General features: G+C 35.4%; 1 protein-coding gene across 3 annotated transcripts in view; it reads right to left on the reverse strand.

Moving 5' to 3' along the window:
* The window catches only part of LOC115448437 (ABC transporter G family member 20), a 106,260-nt gene that overhangs the window by 34,238 nt on the left and 48,233 nt on the right, over positions 1 to 23,789 (reverse strand). The gene's annotated exons all lie outside the window — the stretch shown is intronic.

Here is a 23,789-nt window from a genome sequence, read left to right on the forward strand (position 1 = left end):
AAGGAGTTTTAGATATTAGGAGGGATTAGAAGCCTAGAAAAGCTTATTTTAACGTCGTGGTGTACTAGAGAAAGCCCCTGTCCAGCAGTGGGAAGGTATATATTAGTGATATTATAATGTTCGATTATATTTCACCGGAGAGTAACAAATATCGTTTCTTAACTAAACCGTAACAGCAGGAAAGAGTTCCCGCAGATCAGTAGAATATTCACAAATTACTTAATGAATGACCTTATCGGAAAATGTCAAGTCCCCTGACCGTGAACGCTATTAAATTGATAACATTTCATAAATCACAAGTAATAGTGATCATATTCCTTTTATCAAAGGCCCCTTTAATATAAACAATGATATCATCACAACGAAAACTTGGCCCGAAATAAGAACCTTAACATCATCTTTAGACGCATGTTTTCTTAAATTATTGCATCCGTTCGTATCTAGTCAAAGAAGATTTTGCTATCGTCAATTAATTATAGGCAACAATGAAGACTCTAATTAGCCAGCTTCTTACGGCAATCAAAAACATAGACGTAACAATCCCCTTCTCAAACCTATTAAATGAAGCAACAATTAATTTTTACATAATCAGGACAATTAGTGGTCATCTATCCAGCTCGCTCCTTCGAAGGTCAGATTGCGTTAGAAAGAGACGGCTGTATTTCGCCACGCGGCATTGAGTGGTGTGTCCAAACATCCACGCGGTTGGAATAACGATGGGCGCACGTCTGCAGTGCAAGTGTTGAAGGTCGACGCTATGATATGAATATTTTGATTACGCGAATTGTTTTGTTGCAATAAACTTGTTTCAGCTGCGGGAAAGGGCTCGTTATATAGTGTTTTCGTGGTACATTGTTTTTTGAAGATTCAATGAATACCTCATAAGGAATGTTAGGGAAGAGTGTTGGTGACCTTGACTGCAAGTACAAGGGTGTGTGTTGTGTATCAACTCAGGGTTTATAACTACAGCTACATCCAAATTCCAGAGTGCAAAGTATTTGGCTCGAGGATCCGGGATGGCTGCTGCGCCATGAAGATAATCGCAGCTGCCTAAAATTCGAATATTGCAAGTCTATACCATTTAAAGTTCTATGCTACTTTTACGTACAATGCACCACATTCCACAATTATTCGCTTACTTATTACTAAAATAGTTACTAGTTTATATTAATCAGTAATCACTGTTGTCATTTCTTACATTACATAATTTGCGACGCAAAAACAAAACACTGCTGTAAAGTTTATTAGATAACTTCTTTAATAAAATCGTTTTTCTTTACCATCATAAATTTAAAATCACAATAAGTTTTTACGAATGCAGACATACTCCGTTCGAGTTCTTTGATGGTTCGAGTCTTCCCACGTGTGCGAGTTGTGGCATATTACCGCGAAATGGCATAACATCGATAACTCTATGTTTGTCATGCCTAATACTAAGAAAGCAAACCCGGCATTATTATTGTTGTTAGAACTGGCAGAAATAGTTGAACACTCAAGCATTAAAATCAGAGTTTTAAGTAGGAAGGTTTGTTATGTGTGCTTGATTTTGGCACCGTTTATGTACAAAATACAATAATACTGTATGCTTTTGAAAACTTTGTAAATTTTAAATCGTGAGAAACAATATAAGATATAGATTTAAATATTGCTTTCAATAACGGTAAAGTAAGCAATTTAAACCTATTTTGTAAGACCTACATACGACTTTAAAGAAAATGTATGCACTTTCCATAGTCGTCGATTCTAACAGTCTCATCTTTACCTATTACAAGTACAAATTCAGCCCTACAGAAGCATAACTTAAGTTATCATTTTCAAACTGTTCGTATCAGATGCGATCGCGTGTTATGATTGGCACAAATACAATGTGGTGTGTGTGTGTGTGAGTGTGTCACGCGACGACACGATAATTCTTTGTAATGACAATAAGGAAGCCTAAGATGGCGGAAAAATCACGCAACTATGCCATCTCGATTCACAACACATGATCTGGTCGGGTGGACCGCTGCTTAGACTGTCCTGGTGATCTTTGTTGCAACTGATTTAATTAGAACTTTAATTTAAAGCTTGTTTAAAGTTACAAGTACATTTTATTTGAAATGTATTAAACAACCAATATAGATAGTACTCATTGTATTAACATTTATTTGGGATATAGATTATTGTGACTTTTGTATTTGTTCGGCTTATACATTCATGTGACGAATAGCACTTACACAAAACCTGTGAAATATTTCCAAAAAGGAAATTCTAGGCGAATCTTTTCATTATTTTGGTTGATTGATTGTCACGGGTTCATTGATCGCTTTATGTAGACTTATTAGTTAGATGTATTAGGCTTTTGACTCGTCCTACAAGTTTTACAACTGTTATATTTTCCAATGGACAGATTTATAACCCTTAAATACATATAAATTGAGGTTATGAATGTGTAAACCGTTTTGTATAATGATCACATCACATGGTGCTGTCGTAGGACTCTATTCTCTATGAGGACCCTTCAGTTACAACGCTTTCTCTATGGAAATATTTTCTTATGTTTACGTGAATATTACATACATAACATCACGCATTTTATCCCCGAAGGGGTATGCAGAGGCGCAACTAGGGCACCCACTTTTCGCCAAGTATGTTCCGTCCCATGATGTGATAGGGGGCGAGCCTATCGCCATATCGGGCACAAATTCCCGACTCCGGGCTGATACTGAGCAGAAAAACCCAAATATCACTTTGCCTGACCCGGGATTCGAACCCAGGACCTCAGAGCGCTATTGTACCGGACGTGCAATACAACTACGCCACCGAGGCAGTCTTACGTGAATATTAGATATCGAAATAAAACTATTTACCGGATGTTATCGCGGTTTTATAAAATCTTTTTTTCCTAACGTGTCGAAGAATTTGCAGCCTTCATAGTTACGGAACGGGAGCTTTCTCTATTTCATCCTAAGAGTAATGAACATTCATGACAGTCGACGTATCTTAGTTTGAAATATAACCGTGTACTTATTGGGCATGATGGGACTTATTCTGCAAGTTGGAGCATGCGCGGTAATTTTAAATTCGCAGTTTTAAGTCGTGATGATTGCTTTTATAATTTAACTTTCATAAAGGTAACCTTACGTTTATATGAGCTAGAACAGACGCACCGCGGCCTCGACAACGGATAAGAGAATGCACGAGAGCGCATCCGCTGCCTTACCAGTTGCACATCTTATAAGAACAAGTTAATCTGTAGAGTACCAAGGGCGTTGTTGACAGCATAAAAGAATTTATATATAGAGCAGTAAATGCCTGCATTAATCCCAGCTGAGGCGGAAACAAAGAAACCACTGAATAAATTAGGATAAAACTTGACGTACAGACTATCTATGTCCTAGGTAATGTATATGCGCTAAATATAATAATAAAAACACTAAAATATTGTGGTATTAGTTTTTATTAACAATTAATACTAACATCAAAAATATATAAGTCAAAGGGTATTCTCAGTGTAGATTATTTTTGGATTATGCAGTTGATAAGGTCTGTAAAGTGGAGTGTTGATAAAAAAGCGTTTAATACTTTTATAGCTTTAAAAATATCTTTAAATCCTCATAAAACAATAAAGTTGTCAGCTAGAACAAGTAATTTTATAAGTTTAAACGTTTATTCTCAATCATGGCGCGACTTTGAACCCAACGACCCGTGCCACGGTGACATGCCGACAATTACTACACTCAACTAAATGATATGTTTACTGTTTCCTCGTTTTAACTAGAACTATATAATTATTCGCTCTTGTATATGTGAAAAATATACAACTAAATAGAATCCAAAACAGACTTTCTTGAGTTCGTATGGTTCTCCGAAGGTTATTTAAATATAAACTTACGTTTAGAAGCGTATTTTTATTCTATTGGTTCTTAGTTTTTGTCTTTTTGTCATAGGGGTGTTTCCAAAACCTATGTTCATAAGACTTGAAATAAAGGCAGATTACGTTTAGTATTGGTAAAATATTTTGGCCTTCCTGCATGCAGTCTAATGGCTGAGAGAGGTTATTACTATTCAAATGGAACCTATGTTCTGTACGGTACATGTTCCCTCTCTCAGAGGTTTAATCTCCACAACCTCTCACCCAACATATTAAACATCAAACATTTCCCATACGTGATTAAAGTCGGTGCAAAATTGCTAGCGTGTTAGCATACAATGCGGTGAATCACGTTCCGCGGATAACTCTTTGTTCACACGTTCCACTGTTCGTTTTTATACAAGTTTGATGGTAAACGCCACCGCTCTTATCTGTGGTGATATCCGTCGCCTATAAGGTGGTCGGATGGCTTGTGATTGCAGAATTTGGTTGGATGAAACTGATTTCGTTTAGGCACGGAAATCTTCATGAGAAGCCTATTTTTCGCAGTGGATATTCTGTGGATACAGTTTACAAATCGCTTTTCCGGTTGATAAATGTCCGCTTGCAGTATTATTTTCTTTAATTTTTCTAAATAAGATTCGTTAAAAGAAAAATTAGAAAAAAGGGGATTGGTAAAATTAATATTTATAACTTCTACCTTACATTATATTTGATCTATTTGTTATTTTGACTTGCCAAGGAACAAAAATGCAACCTAAATGAACCAAATTTTTGTTTCAAAACATTTCAGTCGCACTATAAAGCATATTCGTCGTAGTAATGTCTATTCACTATTATATAAACGCATTATCATAAAAATGTGCCGAGAACGAGGCTATGAGAAACTTGAAGCTATACTGTGTTGCGAGCCTTCACGTATAAATATATGAATTCCAGGAATTATCTCAGAAATTTCTTTTCAATAGTGTAAGTTACTATGGGTATGCTAGTTTCAAAATGATAAAATAATAAATTATCGTATATAAACAGAGTTAGTTTACATTAGGATTTACACGAGTTGAAGCATCGAAGGAGACAGTGAGTACAGGATTTTATTTTTAAAAGTAACGTATGCAGTAACAATAAATACATTAACAAGGAGGTTCATATTTCTTCAAAAAATTCAAACATAAAACAAAATTGTGAAGAATGAAACTAATTCGTAACAAAAAATCCTTTTGCTGCAAAATAAATATAACATAACACAATCGTCGTGTTAAAATTAGTTATATAAACAAATATGAGTCTGTATTTTCATTTAAATTGTATTTATTTACGAACACAACAAATAATATTTGGTTTAAACTTAAAACATATATTTTTGCATCTTGATACATGACAAAATCACTTTAAAATCCAATATCAATAAGTATTAGTTTCAGGAATTTTAGAAATCAACTTACGTTCGATTGAGTTTCTTAGCGTTTTTAACTCAGTATAATTTTTTAATCCAAGGGTGGAATCGTTTCATACATTATATTTGTCTATAAAGGCATGTAAAGGGATCCCGGCAGCATATTTAATGATTCGTTTTGAATGACCTATGAAAAGTTTCGTTGTAAATATTGAAATACTTGGTAATTTTATGAGCTGACCACTCCGGGAAGTTGGAATATTGATCGCATTGTCAAGTCGTTGTACTAGATATTATAATTGGATTACTGCAGCGATGATTACTTCTACTTGATGTTAGGTGTCGTTTGCGACTCTAGTATTGAAGTAATTACCACAGTTTTGTGTACTCCCCCCGCTTAGGAGAGGAAGAAGAGGAAGAGGAGCACTGCTGTGTTCTGACTTAAAGAACGTCAAGTCTAATGTACTGGTCATTATGAACCGTAATAACTATCCTTTGCCAATAAACAGTATTGTACCACTTTGTTCATTTCGACAAATAATTTGAAAAAACGAACATATAAAATAAAACCTATAATGCTAAACGAACATAATATAAAACCACATATTCGCGTTTTCAAGAATGTTGTAAATTAATTTGACTTAAATTTTACGATCAGTCGCGCTGCCTGCCCGATGTCTTAGAAAAAACCACCCTAAAGCCTCTCGCTGCTATGTTACCGTTCTGCTGATAATGACTATCAAAATATTAATCGATGAAGCATTAATATCTCATGACAAGTACAATAAATAATCTGTTCTCAACTCTACATTTCATATGGTCGATTCGGTCACACGTCACCATCACCAGTCAACCACATCATCTATAATCATCACCAAATCATCCATCATCATCATCAACGTCATCTCTAACGACCTTCCTACAATCATCATCATCAGCCTGTTGCAGTCCACTGCTGGACATAGGCCTCTCCCAAGGTACGCCACAGAGCCCGTTCTGCTGCTTTATGCATCATCAAATCGATCTACATTAAACCCAAGGTGCACGTATCGCTCCGTACCCGAGGCCTTATTCGCTAGTATTTAATCGCTGACGCAATGCTTTCAACATAGTTATAGCGTTACGTGGGGCTTGCACAACGCGGCTTCCGTCCGCGCTCACATCTTCGGGAGGCGACCTTGGGTTACTCTCACCTGTTGGGAAATTACTTTCTGACGGAGCGACCTAGGGCATTGAAACTAGTTGTCAGTTTTTTTCGCGGTTTTTTATGATATACTTTTCTCCCAATGTTCCGACTTGCAGCCTTCATGGTTATGAGGCGGACTGAGGTGTAGAACGTCCGAAAAGTCATACCTACCTACATTTTACAATTAAAACATTTTAAAGGAATCTTTACGACCAAAGGCATCTATTTAAATCTAGTGTTTCACTCTTATCCATAATTCGGAAGCGCATAAATATCTATGATGGAGTGCACTGACCATATTTAAATACCCAAATTGTTTGTTACAGAAAATGTTTATTTATTTATTATTTAACCTTGAAGGTATTGGTAGAAGTGTGATGAGTTCTTGCGAATGTCGCGTTTATGTGTATATAATGTTGGGTCCAACCATATCGCTATACCAAGCACGCCAATCGAGAGCAACTTGCATAATGTTTTGTTTACAAAATATATACTAATATATAAGGCTGAAGAGGAAGCTACATTACTCCTAAGTGCTGTAAACAAATTTTTATCCCGAGAAAATATTTATCCCGGAAAAACTGTAACTGTAATAAAGCTAGTAGCTCACAAATACAGTGTCGGATGTGTAAATAAAGACTATATCCTTAAAATTGACTAGAACGCGGTGGCGATGTAACACACACTCTCGGCTTTCATGCCCTGAAGCAAAATAGAGACTCAGGCGCACCTACCGCATTTTTTTAACCGACTTCAAAAAAAGAGGAAGTTATCAATACGACGTGAAATTTTTTCTTATTTTTATTTAAACCAAAATACAAACATTAATAAATACGTATCAAGTTATTCAACTCTTTTTTTAAGTCGGTTAATAACGCGCTACGTGGTATAGCGCCTTTAAAATACATGACGACGTCCGCCGTTGCTCTATCCATGATTTGCTTTCGAGTATTCCATTTCGTCACGAAGCAATTATGTTTGGCGTTGCGCAAGCGCATGGCTTTGATATAATTTAACGTAATAATAACTCGCGCCTCGGAGAGCATGTTGGGCCGAGTTCCGGTAGTTGCAAAATTAAGTTAGCCGCGTTACATTATGAAGTAATAGGCCGGATGGACCGGGGCGCTACCACTGTAATGGCAAAACAGCGTGGAGAACCACGGCGTGTTAATGGACTTTGTATACAGTGGAATAACAACTGTATTTTCAATATTTTATGGCTTAGAATAGCGTGTATGTTTTGTAATTTTAGTTGTTGGTACCGTTTATATGCGAATACTTTTATGCCTTTAAAGCTTGTTTATAAAAATATGTTATAATGGTGAGGAAATGTGTAAGGAAGTTCATATTAAAATCCGCACCTGTAACATTATTTCTAAATGTATTAAGCACCTTCACAACTAGGTCAGTCGATAATAACTATCAATGAATGTCGTAAAATTCGCTTTAGTGGACAAGTTTTTGTGGTGTCGACAATTTCATTTGCATGTTTATTTTTATTTATGATAAATAACTAGTTAGTCTAGACTATTTTGTTGATCCTAGGCATATAATGCGCTAACATAATATTTTTTTAAAGCGCCGACTCATAAATAATGCAAATAAGCATTAAAACCTATGGTCTCACAACTGTGAGATCCTCCTCGAATACCTGGAATCTAGAAGCAGTCTCTAACAGCAATAATAAATAATAATTATGCTATCTTCCACTAAAGATGTGCCGCATGGCTACTGATATCTAGAAACAGTCACTGAGAACAACAGTTAAGAATAATTATATTGCTATCCATCAAATATGTTATATGGCCAAGCCACTGATGTGTTTCCAATACGTCAATAATATAGATTGATTTTCAGCATAGCTCTGGAGAGATTAATTATCCATCACAGCTGAGATAAGGTGAGGATGAACTTCATAACTTAGCAACGTCGATTCTCTCGTGGGACAACACCCTAATATTAAAAACTATCGATCAAGGTGGTATTGTGCAAAGTTTGGGACTAATCAGCCGACCTGACTTAATTGTATAGCAAAAAAGACTCGAACAACTTTCACAAATATTGTCCGCTGTTCTTTGTATTTTATAATATTGTGAGTCATGGGTGTAGCCAGGTTTTAGTATCGGGGGAAGTTGTAAACAATAATTACTCTTTAAGTCTTTATTTCTGGGTTCAACTCCTACAACACTCCTACCTCCTAAATGCGTCCAGTTTGTGAGCCTATTTAGGAGTATAAATTATTTTGGACTTCGTTATCAAAGTTTGATCGCTTAATTACCTAATAATAATTTTATAGTTACACGGATCTTCGGAAAGAAATGCATAGTTATAACGCAAATAAATATCTGACCTTTTATTATGAGATCTAATCAGCGACGTCAATTCTAATCACAATGGCCGAATGCCGCAACCGCATGCACTTGACCGAATTTCGGCCCATCAACCAAAAGATGGTCACCGCTCGCCGACCAAACACGGAAACCGGGTAAGTGTGTCGCCTCACATCCGATTACGTAACTAGACCTTTTGAGCTGGCGCAAATATTTGGCAACGTTGGCCAACACGTGTTGGACGCGGTCGCCACGCGAGCGTTGCGCTCGGAGCGGGGCGAGGCCTAGCTTACCTTAGCTTTAATGGTCTAGCGAGTTCCTCTAGTGCCACTTAATGTATTTTGAATTATAAGCTAATGATTATAAAGTTTATAGTTGCAGAAAGTAATTACATCAATATTACGAGTGCATTCTAAAAAAAACATGATATGGGTAGAATTCAAAATTTATTGACTACGTTCCAAAAATGGAAACAATATCAATGAACTGAATGGCACATTAGTTAACTAAAAATATCACATAATGAGTATCATACAGCTTTTACAAGAGAAATCGCAACTCAATGCTGCTCTCTACTTACCTATTAAAAAATGTTTGCATATCAAAATATGCTGAATATGCAATGTCATTTGAGGTTAAAATTATCATAAGCAAGAATTTATTATTTAATACAAGTGAAAGTCGACGTGTGCAAATGATTCCAATTACAAAACCAATTACTAATAATAATGACAATGTTACCGGTCGTTATGAGGCTAACATCATGTCTCAGGGTGAATACTTTTAGTTTTATGGTACTTGTATACCACGTATCACGCCTTTATCTCCGAAGGGGGAAGCTGAGCTGCAACCAAGGCAAGTAGGCCACGAATTGGCTGTGTCTCTGGCATTGCTTTAGTCCATGGGCAACACATGCTGCTTACCATCAGGCGGACCGCTTGCTCGTTTGCCAACAAAGGCGATAAACAAAACACTAAACACTTTTCGCTATATGTTATGCTATGACCAGACTCCAGGCTCATTGACTGAACAAAAACAAATCCAACTTTGCCCGACCCGGTATCCGAACCCAGGACCCCAGAATGGTACGCACGTAATACGCCAGCGAGGCAGTCTACTACTCTAATGTCCGGTACAATTTGAAACCATCAAAACGGGCGGCAACTCAGTTTATCCTCGTCATGTCTTGGTATAGATTCTAATACAGGATCCCAGAATGCTAGCAAGACTATACTTGACTGCTAAATGATTTATTTTCAATGTGATATAAGATACTCTCCGCATTTCCAATCACTTCGCGTGCAGAATTCACAATGAATGTTACATATCATTATACTGGATATGTTATATCGTTATAAATTATTTATAATTTCTTACAGGAAAAAATGCATCTGAGATAATAAAAAAAACTCATTTATAATCGATAACCGTAGTCTAAAATAATGCCTGAGGAATTATGGAGCACTGCCAATTTAAGGTTAAGGCCTAAGGCAATCGCACGGACCACCTGAAAGGTAACAAAAAACTTCAACATCCTGTTGCGAGAGGTAGTCCTTTTTTTTTAAACCGGGAGTACGTCCATTATGGTTTCAACGACTACAGTGGGTGTATGAAGTGTGGCCGTTGAAGATGTACCATCCAACGACTTGGTTACGCATGTCCTGTTCTATGCTATATCAATAATCTTTTCTTTTTAGCTTGACATACGTTTGTTAGTCCGACAAAAGCTGGCTTATACAAACACTCCGGACTTCGGGTGAGGGCTTTAGGCGTTCGCAACCCTTGAAAATAAACTGATCATGTTGAGGACAACCCATTAATGGGTTAAGAACCTTGGTTCGGGACGGTCACTGAGAGAGGATGAGACATTAAACATTATAATATCAATAATCGAGACGGCGACAAAGAAACTGCTTACTGGTTCCTTATAACGTTACACAATATCAAAACTGTTCCTTATAACGTTACACAATATCAAAACTAACAGATGTTGCAAGTCGAAAATGATGTACATCATAAAGAAATAGCAGCCAAAAAAATCTTGTTTGTAATATTGCAAAAATGTTACAGGTCCAGTCCGAATTACAGATTTTAATCATTTTATATTTGCCAGTTCGTTTTCCCGCATCTTTATTTGGACGCAACACTAGGTAATAATTTAAATTTTACTTGAATTTTTTATTAGAATATCTAGTTAAAACAAATTTTAAAGCAATTTTATTCGTAAATTAATGTTTAATATGTATTTAAAAAAATAACTTATCACAGTATTGCATTTAATATTCTAATAAAAGAATAAATTTGTAAATTGTAGCAGACTAGCGAGAATATTATTTTCAGATCATTTGAGTTGCAAATCTCGATTTTTTATACTCATTAATGCGCTGATTTATTGATGACAGCAAATACAGAAACAAAATTGAATTATTTTATTTTACTTGTTTGATATTTAAACGACTGTATAAATTACTGTGTCAGAAATAATATTTTCATTTCTTTTCATTAGGTACAGCAATAGTTTTACTTACCAAATCGCTGTTATATAACATATAGTTTATAAGTATACATTATGTGTATTTTAGTTTTTATGTAGTATGATATTTGCTGTTACACTTTTAGTTCTTCAAGTTCATTTTACTGGTTTTATTTGCGCCTTTGCACGCACGCACCCATGCTGCTACGTTTGAAAAATTCACCCTGTATATTACACCCTCACAGTGGCTCCAACACTTCACAGCGAATGTCCGACTTGCGCCTAGCCAATATTTATATTACATAACTAAATTATGTGCTTGTTTAGTCTGGTATACCCGCTACAACCACAACCACAGCCGACATCCGTTCCACATTCAATCCTAACTCCGCGGCTGCCCTTCGTCACAAATGGTCAAGCAATTAGCGACATCCTGTTAGCGATAATAAAATCCATTTTAGATATCCTAAATGTAATAAGGCAAAGATTAATACCTTGTTGGATGAATGACTTTATTTGTGGTATTTTGGGGAATTTATTTCTCAGATCTTGGGAATAAAGCCTAATATAATATATCGACTGTGAATTTTTTGACATTAAAGGCCCCGCGCAGATGCTATTCATTTAAACTAAATACATACGTTTTACATACGGCATATATTTTACACTGTCAATTGCTTTGGCAGAAGCCCATGTTCAGTGGACTGATACTGGTTGATAATGATAATATGCGATCGTAAACCTAAACTAAACGTAGAATCAATAAATAACTAGGTGATGTTTGCGGCTCCACCCACGTGTAATCCTTTTCTCTCTACAAAAGACCCTAAATCACTGTTTAAAATTATACTGCGCCATCTGTAACGAAGTCAGCACCATCTATTTAAAAACCAAAAAAAAAATACAAATATAGTCCACGGGTGCAAATTACGACAGGATCTACCCTTGTATATTGCTCTCTGTGTTTATTACTAATAAACATACCAATATACAAACATTTTTTACAAACATTCCCATTTATAAGTAAAAAGTATTATGACAAAAAACTAATTCATCACGCTGTAACCTTTAAATATAAGCTATGATGCAAATTTAGCTCAATAATAGCAACGAAAATGTAACCGATGAATTTCAATTATATAATATGTATAATTAATCTTCGTTGCCTTTTAAAATTGAAATAGCAAAGAAAATGACATATGGATAACTAATTTATTCACGTCTGAATAAAAAAGTTAGATGCATGGTATTGAAGGCTAGCTACACGATTACGTCTGCGTGAAATTTTATTTTTTATTATAGATATAATCCTAATTATATATCTTGAATATATAGTCTTACCCTCTTATTCATAGAGTCTTAGTCATAAGGACGGAACATTGCTGTGTATAAATCTAGTCCGTGTTACCGCATACGGACTGGTTGACAAATATACAAAAGACAATTATTGCTTACAACAATTAAATTTGAAATAATTAAAGCTTAATGAAAGGTATATTTTTTAATATTTGCCACGTTATTTACACGTGAAGGTGAGTCGGCAGTTCGCCGCGAGTTCGGAGGCCAGCGAGCGACCGATCGACCGAACGACCAATTTCACTAACCTTCGCACGTAACGTTACAAAACTTGGCATTGCCGGTGAAGAAAGTTTGGTATCTTCTTAAAGTATAAATGAACAAAACACGTGAATTAATCCGCATTTATCTCCCGAACTGGTTATACGACATAATAGGAAATCGCGTCTGTATCCTTAAGAACAAAGATGCAACTGCTATTTCAATTTAAGGCTATTTTAGCAGATTCTCTGCCTTTAACACGTACAACGATTATTTTATAAAGGAAACAGATCAGTGCCGACTTCAGCGAGTCAAGAGGAAAACTGCGTACGTTTCTTCAACGCTTCCTACACAGATAAAGTTAAGGAAGTAAACGAAAACACACGCGTACAAAATAATGAACGTTCATTTAATTACCCGGAATTAAGACTTTGGAAATAAGGTCCTGCGCCAATTTCATTTACACTAACATCTGACGTTACAGACTGATGCAGTTTCAAGAAAAAAAAAATATAACACACCTTTATCCTCGAAGGGGTAGGCAACTAACTAGCTGGCACTTTTCGTAGAGCGTCTTCCTTCCCGTGATTGAGTTTAAGATATTGAATCAGTGTTGGTTGGTAGCTAACATTTAATTTAAGGTGAAAATACAGTGCGCTGCTAGCCATGAAGATCGCCATGTTTCATAGCGGTTCAGTAGCACTAACAATCAGGCGAGTGACTTGCTTCTCTATCACACAAATAAGTAGGATATATTTTATATCCGACCGGATAGCGACTATCGCACACAAGGTATTAAACCAGCCATAGTAGCCCACGTAAGTGTGCCGCGTTCTGGGATCAGCCTGTGTATATCCGGTTCCAACAGGTCGGCATAATAGGGGACCGGCCTATGCTTGATTTTGTACATTATTCTATATGTAATGGTTAATAATACGAAAAAGAAGCACTGCTGCGAAAACTGCATAAATATTGGTTAAAAAATGAGCGAGTAATTCATATTTAAAATATTGTAATGTGCAGAAGTGGGCGCGATGTGGGGATATCGCTTCATCTCTTTCTTTTGCACGCGTAGTAATTCCCGATGACGACACATGTGTGTATTTCGTCTCATTTCTATTTCTTGTTAATTACCCCTTCCACCGAAATTCAAAGACTTATAACTTGTTGATTTTTTACCGGATTTCAATAATTCCTTCTGTGTTATAATTTATATTATGTAAATATTTGTTAATAGTAAAGAACAAAAATGAGTCCGGTACCCTATTGTGACGACTATCAAAGGGTAATCAATAATTATCTCTCGTCATCTCATCATTCTATTACCATAACGTGCAGTATGGATACTAGGCCGTGCCGATATAAAAAAACTACATTATGTGACCGACATTGGGATGCCATCATACTAAATCAACAAATCAAGCGATGATACTTAAGTTAAGCCATGAAACTTGAGTAAACACAATAATAGGAAACATCGCAAATATTACAAGTAATTTCGCTAAGTTATGTGTACACATTATTAAATATTGGACCTTGGTTTTGAATGTTGTTGCGTCCATGCGAAGGAAAATAGGTACAGGGGAAATGTAGGTACGCACAATATATGTATAACAGTTGACAAAAATAATAATTATAATACAAAGATCTAATAACATCATACTGGTGGTAGGTTTCTCATATGTGAGAATCCGCCTGGTTAGGTACCACCGCAATGTCTATTTCTACCGCCAAGCAGCAGTGTGTAGTCACTGTTGTGTTCCGGTTTGAAGAACATTGTAGCCAGTGTAACTACTGGAAATAATAGGACTTAATATCTCATGTCTCTGGATGTCGATCGCAGTGGAATACCAAACAATACTTTGTAATTCAAGGTGTTGGATGGTGTCTCTACTATTTATGGGCGGTCGTACCTTACCATCAGTCATTCATTTAAAATAATAAAAAAAAACATAGCAAATCATTAACTTTTGTCAATCACTCATTGTTTTTTTCCTTTATACACTTTTTCATATTGTATACAAATTGTACCGGGCAAGGAGCCAAATTAGCCATTACTATGTAATATTTAACATAATCATGCAATAAGAGCAATATAAAGTTATATAAATAAAACACGGAAATTTTATGACTTAATATATCACCTCAACAACCTTCTGCGCAATCACTCTTATGCACTAAGAAATAAGGTCTATATTTCATAATGAAAAGTAATATTTATTCAACGTGCGAAATTATACCTGTGTAGTCGCGAGGTCGCGCGTTCGACCCCGACTTATAAGTCGTCTTTACGTCATTGTACGCAAAAACTTTTGTTCTTCGACGAGGAAGGCTTGATCGTTGCAGGCTATTTACAAAAGTGATTTTGAGGATCTTCTCCTATAAAGAGCAATAAATATTAACCCGCCATAGTGGCGAATTTCGACGAGCCAATTTTTGGGGTCCGCTAGCGATCCAGTAAATCTAACCAGTTCAGGTGACGGTCGCAAAAGCGTTTTGTAGGTATCTTTATATTTTAATTACACATTACAAACCGTGACGACGCCAAAAATTATTAAAGTAAAAAAAAAAAAATGTTTGTTCGGAAATATATCTTTAGTTTTTGATAACCATTATGCTCTGATGTCACTGACTACTCAATATCATCCGCATTTTAATTTCATGCTAATCATCAATATTCTAAGATAAAATATAAATTATTTCCGTTTACTTTACATAACATATTTTTCGTGACTATGTATAATTGGGAAAAAGCGTGCGCGTTGATGTCTTTTATTTGAGCACTAGTAATTACATACAATATTCTGGAAGATAAGGATAATAACATGTATTTGAATTTATATAAAGTACAATAAATTAAAAATAAATACTATAATAAACGTTCATAAATAATAAGTAATTTATTGATTGAAAATAATATATGTACTTTAAAGAAATCTAGCCATTAACATATGTTGCCAATAGGTCGCCCGTACATAAAAATGCAGGGAGACCTGCTTAATTCTTGCTAGTGCTAAGACGCAACATTATCATGGAAAATTGAACCATATAATATTTACGATCGAATCTAATAGTCACTTTGGCATACATTAAAGTAATAGTTTCCTCCATATTGTAGTGCATTCTGACTAAATTGTATTCTGCGATCTAACCATACCATGTTAGATTAGGTTTTCTTCTTACCTTTCCTAATATTAAAAAGAACGAAAGTTAAGAAACCCAATAGGTGAACAAATAGTAAAGGTATATTATATACGCATATAATATTTTTGTATAATTTTTAAAGTTCAAAGTTAATACTTTCACAATATTAATGTCAGTTAATTATAATTACCACGGAAACGAACTCGCTAATTAAATTACCTCTCATTACAGCGCTATTATTTGTTAATTAATCATAAAATAGACAAAAGTTGAAATTAATGAGTAACACCTACGTCACGTTGAATTATCTATAGAATCATTTTTAAACAAAAACTTTATAATAGAATACCTAATATATCCTGGAATTACAGATTGCTTAACTGATGGGACCGTGTTCTCTGCACTTGTTGTTTAGGCCTTGGTCCATAACGCTGACCTAATATGGGTTGACAGACTTCACATACTTGTAAAACTTTTACAAAGCATTCCTGGCTGTGCAGGCCTTTTCACTATACGAACAAGCAACACACATAACTACACACACATATAACTCCGCAAAACCCAGAAGCGAATGCCCCAGAGTTTTTATTTTAATTCGCGACTGATAAACAACGCTAAGTAATTTAAACCTTTAATACAATACACCAAACTAGGCGCCAGCCACATTTTAAAAATGTGCAATCAACACACATTATCCAAAGCTGTATTGTCAATCAGTGGCAGCCTTAGCTGGCACATGATCCGGACTACCGCAAAAATAAACAGATCCTCGATTTTAACTATTTTATAGGTGGCTATATTGACCACCGGTTAAAAGGGTATAAAGCTGTCAAAACGTTCTTAATCAAGGCGACGCGGGGCTCTAGACTGTTTCTCTCAGGTTGCCTCTGTTTCTGATATAATGGGCATAACGAAGAACAAATACCAGAGTTAAAAAGGGTCCTTAACCAGAACGCGTGATCCCAGGCTATTTCTCTGTTCAACCCCTACGCCCGCCTCTGTTTCTGGTATAATTAGCACAACGAAGCACAAATATCGTCCCACCTGAGCCTCGACCGCCACTGTATACGTATAACCAAACCACTAACCTCGAAAAACATTAAATATAAAATTATCACAGTTCTGCCGAAACATTACAGTGGACAATAACGTAATGTGATTTAATATTTTTCCTCATGGCTGGTTGCAAAACTAGAGGTTACCGACATAACACTAAAACGAGGGTAATGTTTATGAGCTATAATAGATCCTGTGCGGGTAACGCGTGACTAGAACTTTAATAGAGTTTATAAAATACTTAGTTTTGTGGTCAACTCTGTCTAAGTCTTTTCCCGGATTTTAAGGCCTATACGATTTCTATTTTTGATTTAGAAAAATGATATGTAATCGCGACTACAAGGTGGCAATAATTCATTTTAGTACTACTAATGTTAAACTATTTCTTCAAATAAATTTCCAAACTAATAAATTCCGTTAAAGTATAAACCGGCCTAGAGTTTCATAAAAGTAATCTAATCAATGCAAAATTATAACCTACCAGGTGGTTTCTTTAAGATTTACTCATTTTGTAGGCTCATTATTCATTAAAGAAATAATTATAACAACTACTGTTTGTCCTAAATAAATAAAGTATATATTGTATCTTATGTCTGAAAAAATTAAATCGCTTTATGTACTTCTACTTAGTACTAAGCAATTTGCGAACGTCTTATTTCTATTAAATTAAACTTTAAGGCAGCCCATTTTCCCTCTATTACACCCAACCCACTTTCCTGCAAAAAGAAGGGTGTAGAGAACAATTAATTGTCCGAGATGCACGCGATTACAAAAGTACTCTAATCAGAGCAAGAACGTATTACCGTGTTATGTAACTCGTTCACTCTTACGTAACAGAGCGGGACAGCGATACTCTCGCGGGGCCGTGAAACAGCGCTAACTTATAATTTTACAAGTAGTCTTATTTATCACATTTGATCGAACAAGAGATGATACAATAATTAGCTTACACGTACAACGTGCAAACAGTGTTTTACCACCTTATTAAAGGTGGATCTAACTAGTTTATGTAACTAAGGAATAAGATAAATATAAAAATATACACAAATACAATTGCGGCGACAACAATAGTTAAGTGTAAAAAGCGACTTTAATTGTGGGGTAAAGCTTACTACTTTGTCTTTTAGCTGTACTAGAGAGAAACCAACTGTCCAAGCGTCGTACAGGAGCTCTTAACTTGTTGTCGAAAAACGCCTGGAGGATGCAGTCTTCGAAATATCACAAGTAAAAATAAATATAACGACCGCGAAAAAATTCCGCCAAATAGTTTTATTTAAATTCCAACATTCGCGTAAACATACAAACTAAATCATTTACAAGGGCCTTTCTTACCAACTCGTTAAACTCGAGAGCTAAACTGCTATTTACAAACTAGCAGTTTAGCTCTCGAGTTTCGTTTAATGAGATTACGGACCAACAAATCCGCACACAATTCCCTTTCCTTTTGAAACGTCGTCAGTACAATACGTCTGAACATTTATCATGATGAGGTAACCTAACTGCTCGTTTGTCTAACTCCTGAACAAAACAATTTTATTCATAAAAAAATAAAGTCCATTATTTATATAAAAAAAAAAAACAATAATAAAAACGAAATCTTAAATGTTACTTGTTCTGTCTCTATAATTTTGCATCTGAAATGTCCACAAAAACACATGTTACTTCTGAACACGAGTTTTGACATTCATGATGCAAGTGAATGTCACAATTGTAACGTCATTGTACTGATTTTGCCTCAAATTAGCATATTGAAAATGAGGAGAATTCATATGATATAGCGCCAAGCCTCCAATTACACTATTAAAAGGAATCAGTTAAGAGATATATATATACTATAACTGCCTCTTTTTAGCTATATATAAAAGCAAGAGATTTTAATTTCAAATAAAATAAGTGATCATCATCTCGCTTACCAGACAGTAAGCGTTGCGATCGCCCATAAATACTAGCAAATTCATACAGAATTTAAATAACAACATACTGCGTGACAATCCACTGCGCTCGTCACCTGAGACATAGAATATTAAGTCTCATAATGCCCAATAGTAACGGCTACAATGTCCTTCTACTGGAATACAACAGTGCATGCACACTGCTGCTTGGCGGTAAAAACAGATATTACGGTGCCTATCCCCATATTTCACAAATTCAAATTTAAATGTATGTAAATTGTTTCTTTTAGTTTTTTTTTTTTATCATCATATATGGTAACTGCCAATATTATTGAAGAGTTTTTATTTTCATTATAAGATTAGAAACCTCGACTACAATAATGAACAAAAACTCCAATGTTTGCACAATTCATTGTGATTTTTTGTTTGTAAAACTAATTATCAAGTATAATTATTATTAAGTACCTGTTTTAAATGATTGTGTAAGCCTTGAGCGGTCATGTGTGGTAAAGTTGTTTGCAGACAGTTTAGTCTACAGAGTTCCGCCAGCTCGACCACGATAGTACCTCTCTCAAAAAAAGTCCGTGAGACATGATATCTCTATTTTAACCTCTATTCCTTTTCTTTTAAGATCTGCAGCGCATTCCTATTTATTTTGGTATTTAAAACGTTTATGGGCAGTGGATATCAATATTTAACAATTCGTTAACCGAAACAAAGAAAGGGGTAGATAGAGGTGAAACCCGGACACCTAATTGTTGCAATGTGTGTACCATCCCATGATGTGATAGCGAGTGGGCCTTTTTTATTTTTATTCGGGCACGGCAAAGTGACCCCTAGACCAATAGAATGTCGACTGACGAGAGATGATTACCCCTCGGCAGTCAACACAATTATGCCGGCCTGTTAGCACGAAGTATACACAGGTTGATCGCGGAACAGGACACAATTATGTAGGCCACTATGGCGGGTTTTGAGACCTTGTGTATGGTGGTCGCTATTCGGGCGGATATAAAATATATCCTGTCACCAGCTATCGGATGATACTTACAGTTTAACGTTTTAAAATATAGTCATCATAGCCTATGAATGTTGAATAACGCTCCACTCAACACAAGGATGAGTTTATATAAGATCTGTTTAATTTGTATTGGCATAACACGCGAGGTCGTCTGCGCAAATCTTACACCTCATTATGCACTGTATTATAAAACTAATTAAGTTTATTATTGTTTGTATACTAAGTGAAACTACATCCTTTAGAAATATGTTTTATCGAGATGATTTTAAATAGCGGTATTGATTAATGATCGAAACAAAGTGAAATGATAGTCGTTGCATGAAGTCGAAATTCCACGTACTTCTCGTGAAGAGAGCTAATAGTTCATACGTGAATGTAGTCAAAATGCTTGTATTTCGTACACACACAGACACACACACATATACACTGAAGCCCTTTATACCCGAAGGAGTAGGTAGCAGCGCAACTGTCGCACCCACTGTCTGCCGTATATATTCTACTTCATATACAAATTCCAGACTCCGCGCTGATATAAAATAGAAAAACCCAGTATCACCTTGTCTGTCCCGGGAATTAAACCTAAGACCTCAGCACTGGGTCATACCTTAATACGACTACGCCACCTAGGCAGTCCTATATTTTGTATGGAAAATAAGTTGTATATAATTACTACTTCTACCTACCTAGACGACATAATATATGATACTGTCACTTCTATGACCTAACATTATTCTCCACTAATGTTTAATAAGATATCTTCTATACTGAACTCTCGTATAACCACCGCTTCCAATAAACAAACCCAATCGGCTTTTACGATCGTGAAAATTGACCAATCAGAGCAAAGGTTTTTAGACACGCTTACTTCTCCTTGGGATCAGTTGAATATTAACATTGGAAACGGTCACTAAAAACTGGTAAGATATTCTACAAACCTTCTAGATACCGAATATAATCTTTAAACGTCGAACGAACAGACATGCAAACACTTATAACTTAAGTCCGTTAAATTTAATAAGGTACGGAAATCTAAGAAAATGAAGTAATGTCAATCTAGGTTTTAGTTTTGACAGTATATTTCCACGTTGACGCAAGTATTCTATTTCGAGTACATTTCGACGTCACATACCATTAATATGTCGCTATTTATTTAACATATACACGTGAAACTAACTTTGCATTGTTTTTACATTTGAGTGACAATAAAAAATTAAATAAATGCGGACTATGAACTCTACAAAAACGATTTAGACAGCTCTATTATATTCTATAAAATACTAAACTCATCCTGCACCCTCGGGAGCTTTTGCAAGTGGCCCGCTGACTTCAAAACTTACTTGAAGTAAAAAAAAATTATCAACACCGTTTGAGCTATATAATTGTGAATATTTACTGTTCAAGTAGGTCAATGAAGTCACGTTGTGCTCCGAGGCATCATAATTAAGACGTCTTCGTATCGTAAAAAAAGGTGACAACGGCCAGTTCAGACTCTTTGGTGTGACCTTTGATAAGAGGCTGTGGACAGGTCTATCTACAGACTAGATTGATTTAATACAAATTTTACTGTTTAGGGCTTAACTCCAGGTATTTTGGAATCACCAGTGACCAGCTACTGTCAATTGATATTTTGCTGGTGATAGAATATGTTTTATATCCGCCTCAATATCGACCACCGCCCACAAAGTACTTAAACTCGCCATAGTGGCCCACGTAAGTGTGTCGCGTTCCAGGATCAGTCTGTCTATATCCGGTTCCAGCAGGCCGGCATAATTGTGTCGACTGTCGAGGGATAATCATCTCACGTCAGTCGACATTCTTTTGGACTCCAATCCAGTTATCATCCGGTGCAGTGGGATTACTTGTCCGTGTACTTATAAAAAATATAAATTATCTCGTTGTTATTTCGCCTAACATTAGGTGGAAATTTATTATGTCCGCAAAAAATGACTCAAATGCCAGGACAGTGAGTAGTTGAAACCGCACTAAACCACGAAAAGACAATATAAAACATTCTTCCTGCATTTGGGGAAATCTATCGGTGGTTCTGCGCGAAGTACTTTCCCCTTGCACTAACTCTCATACAATTGCGTAACATGTGATGTTCATCGCGAATAAAATTATAAAAATGAATTTTATACACAATCTCACATTTGTTTCATTTCTAGTTCTTATTGTCTAAAGAGGTAAATGTTAGTTTGTTATAGAAGCAAGTCTCTAGTACTATAACTGTAGTAACACTATTAATAATTATAGGAAGCTACATTGACTTTACTTATAATATAGGTTAATATAATAAAACAAATATATATTTAGGACTTTAACCCGTCTGTAAATATTATCTCAAATTTAAATGCAAACATGTTTCGACACCCACTGAGAATCATATGAAAAGTCTTCTCACAAACACTGGATATATAAACAAACGAATATAAAACGTACTCCACGGTGGACCTACATTGACCCTATCGATTTCCTTGATATCTTTTCCGATGTCATTTATCAATATTGTGACCATAACTGAGTTAAGCGAGGTTATATATTTTTGATAATTATACACTATTAATAATGATATTATATAAGTAGAACTCGTAGAACCTTCGTAAGTTTTCCTAAATAAATTAACATAGCTTAGTCAAAAGTAGTAGTAGTTTTAGAGATCATTTATTTGAATCTACTATCTTCTGTGGCGCCTGCGTCGAGTTGTATCATTCCCACATATCTCCATTTTTAATAATTATTAATACATGATTAATAAGTATGTTTCAAGTAGTTACATCTATTGTTGTAAACGGTTATTCTTGTAAGATTTTCCGGGCAAAAGTAAAGTTTCTTTGCGTTTTCCTTCCGACAGGATAATAAGAGTATACATTAGAAAACCCGCCATAAAGGCCTGTTCCAAAGAAATACTTTCCTTAGCCGATGTAAATACAGGTAACAGTTTGAATGAATGACTGACTCATGACGACCGATCAAACACAGCAAGACCATAGAAAATTTTGAATTTACGAAGTACTGCGAGGCACTTCACTTCGTGCCTCTCCCATACATTAACATAGAGACATTAGATGTTGTTCCATAAAGCCCAGTATTTACCGTAGTTATCCGGCGCAGTTTAGTGTATGGGAAGGAGCTAAACGTTTTTACGATATGTAAGATCGTTGCGAAGGACATAACAAAGGAATCCTTCTACCACTAATTATGTTTTTTTACAATTAATTAACATAATTAATGACTCATAAATAACTGCATACAATCATTATATTTATGGTCGATACTGACAAATAGGTCGATGAATAGCTCAATTAACAATCCTATGTGTGTGGAATACAAAGATTTAATTAAATTGAAGAAAAATATCTACATATAATACAGTATTAATTTGTTCGCACGTCAAGTAAACGGCTGTACGAACTTGGGTTCGGGTCTCCTTATCATGTTACAACTGTATGTATGCCTAAAAATGTAATAAATAAGAAGGAAACCGACCAAGTATATTTTGTACTCCTAGGACAGTAGTCCTACCAATAATTATTAATCAAAATCCTCAATAGATGTTTCGAATCAGAAGGATTTTGTAGCAACTTATAAATAGTATCCTAAGAAATCGATTTCATAATATTTGATCCTTTATCTACAAAAAATGAACTCTAGTGAGTTCACATCTTCGTATTACATTCATAAAAATCAATATTAACATATTTTATTAAATTTCACGCCACAAAACCAAGCTCATTATAATGTAATAAAAACATTCTTTCGATAATATGAACAAAAAAATACTGTGAATAAATATTACCTACTTCGGATTGACCAGTCTCTTCGTTTTTTAATGTTCTCTAACAAGATTAATAAGCTGATAGTGCAATGCGTTGTGATTTAAT

The sequence above is a fragment of the Manduca sexta genome, chromosome 18 (genome assembly GCF_014839805.1).
Source record: "Manduca sexta isolate Smith_Timp_Sample1 chromosome 18, JHU_Msex_v1.0, whole genome shotgun sequence".
Classification (NCBI taxonomy): domain Eukaryota; kingdom Metazoa; phylum Arthropoda; class Insecta; order Lepidoptera; family Sphingidae; genus Manduca; species Manduca sexta.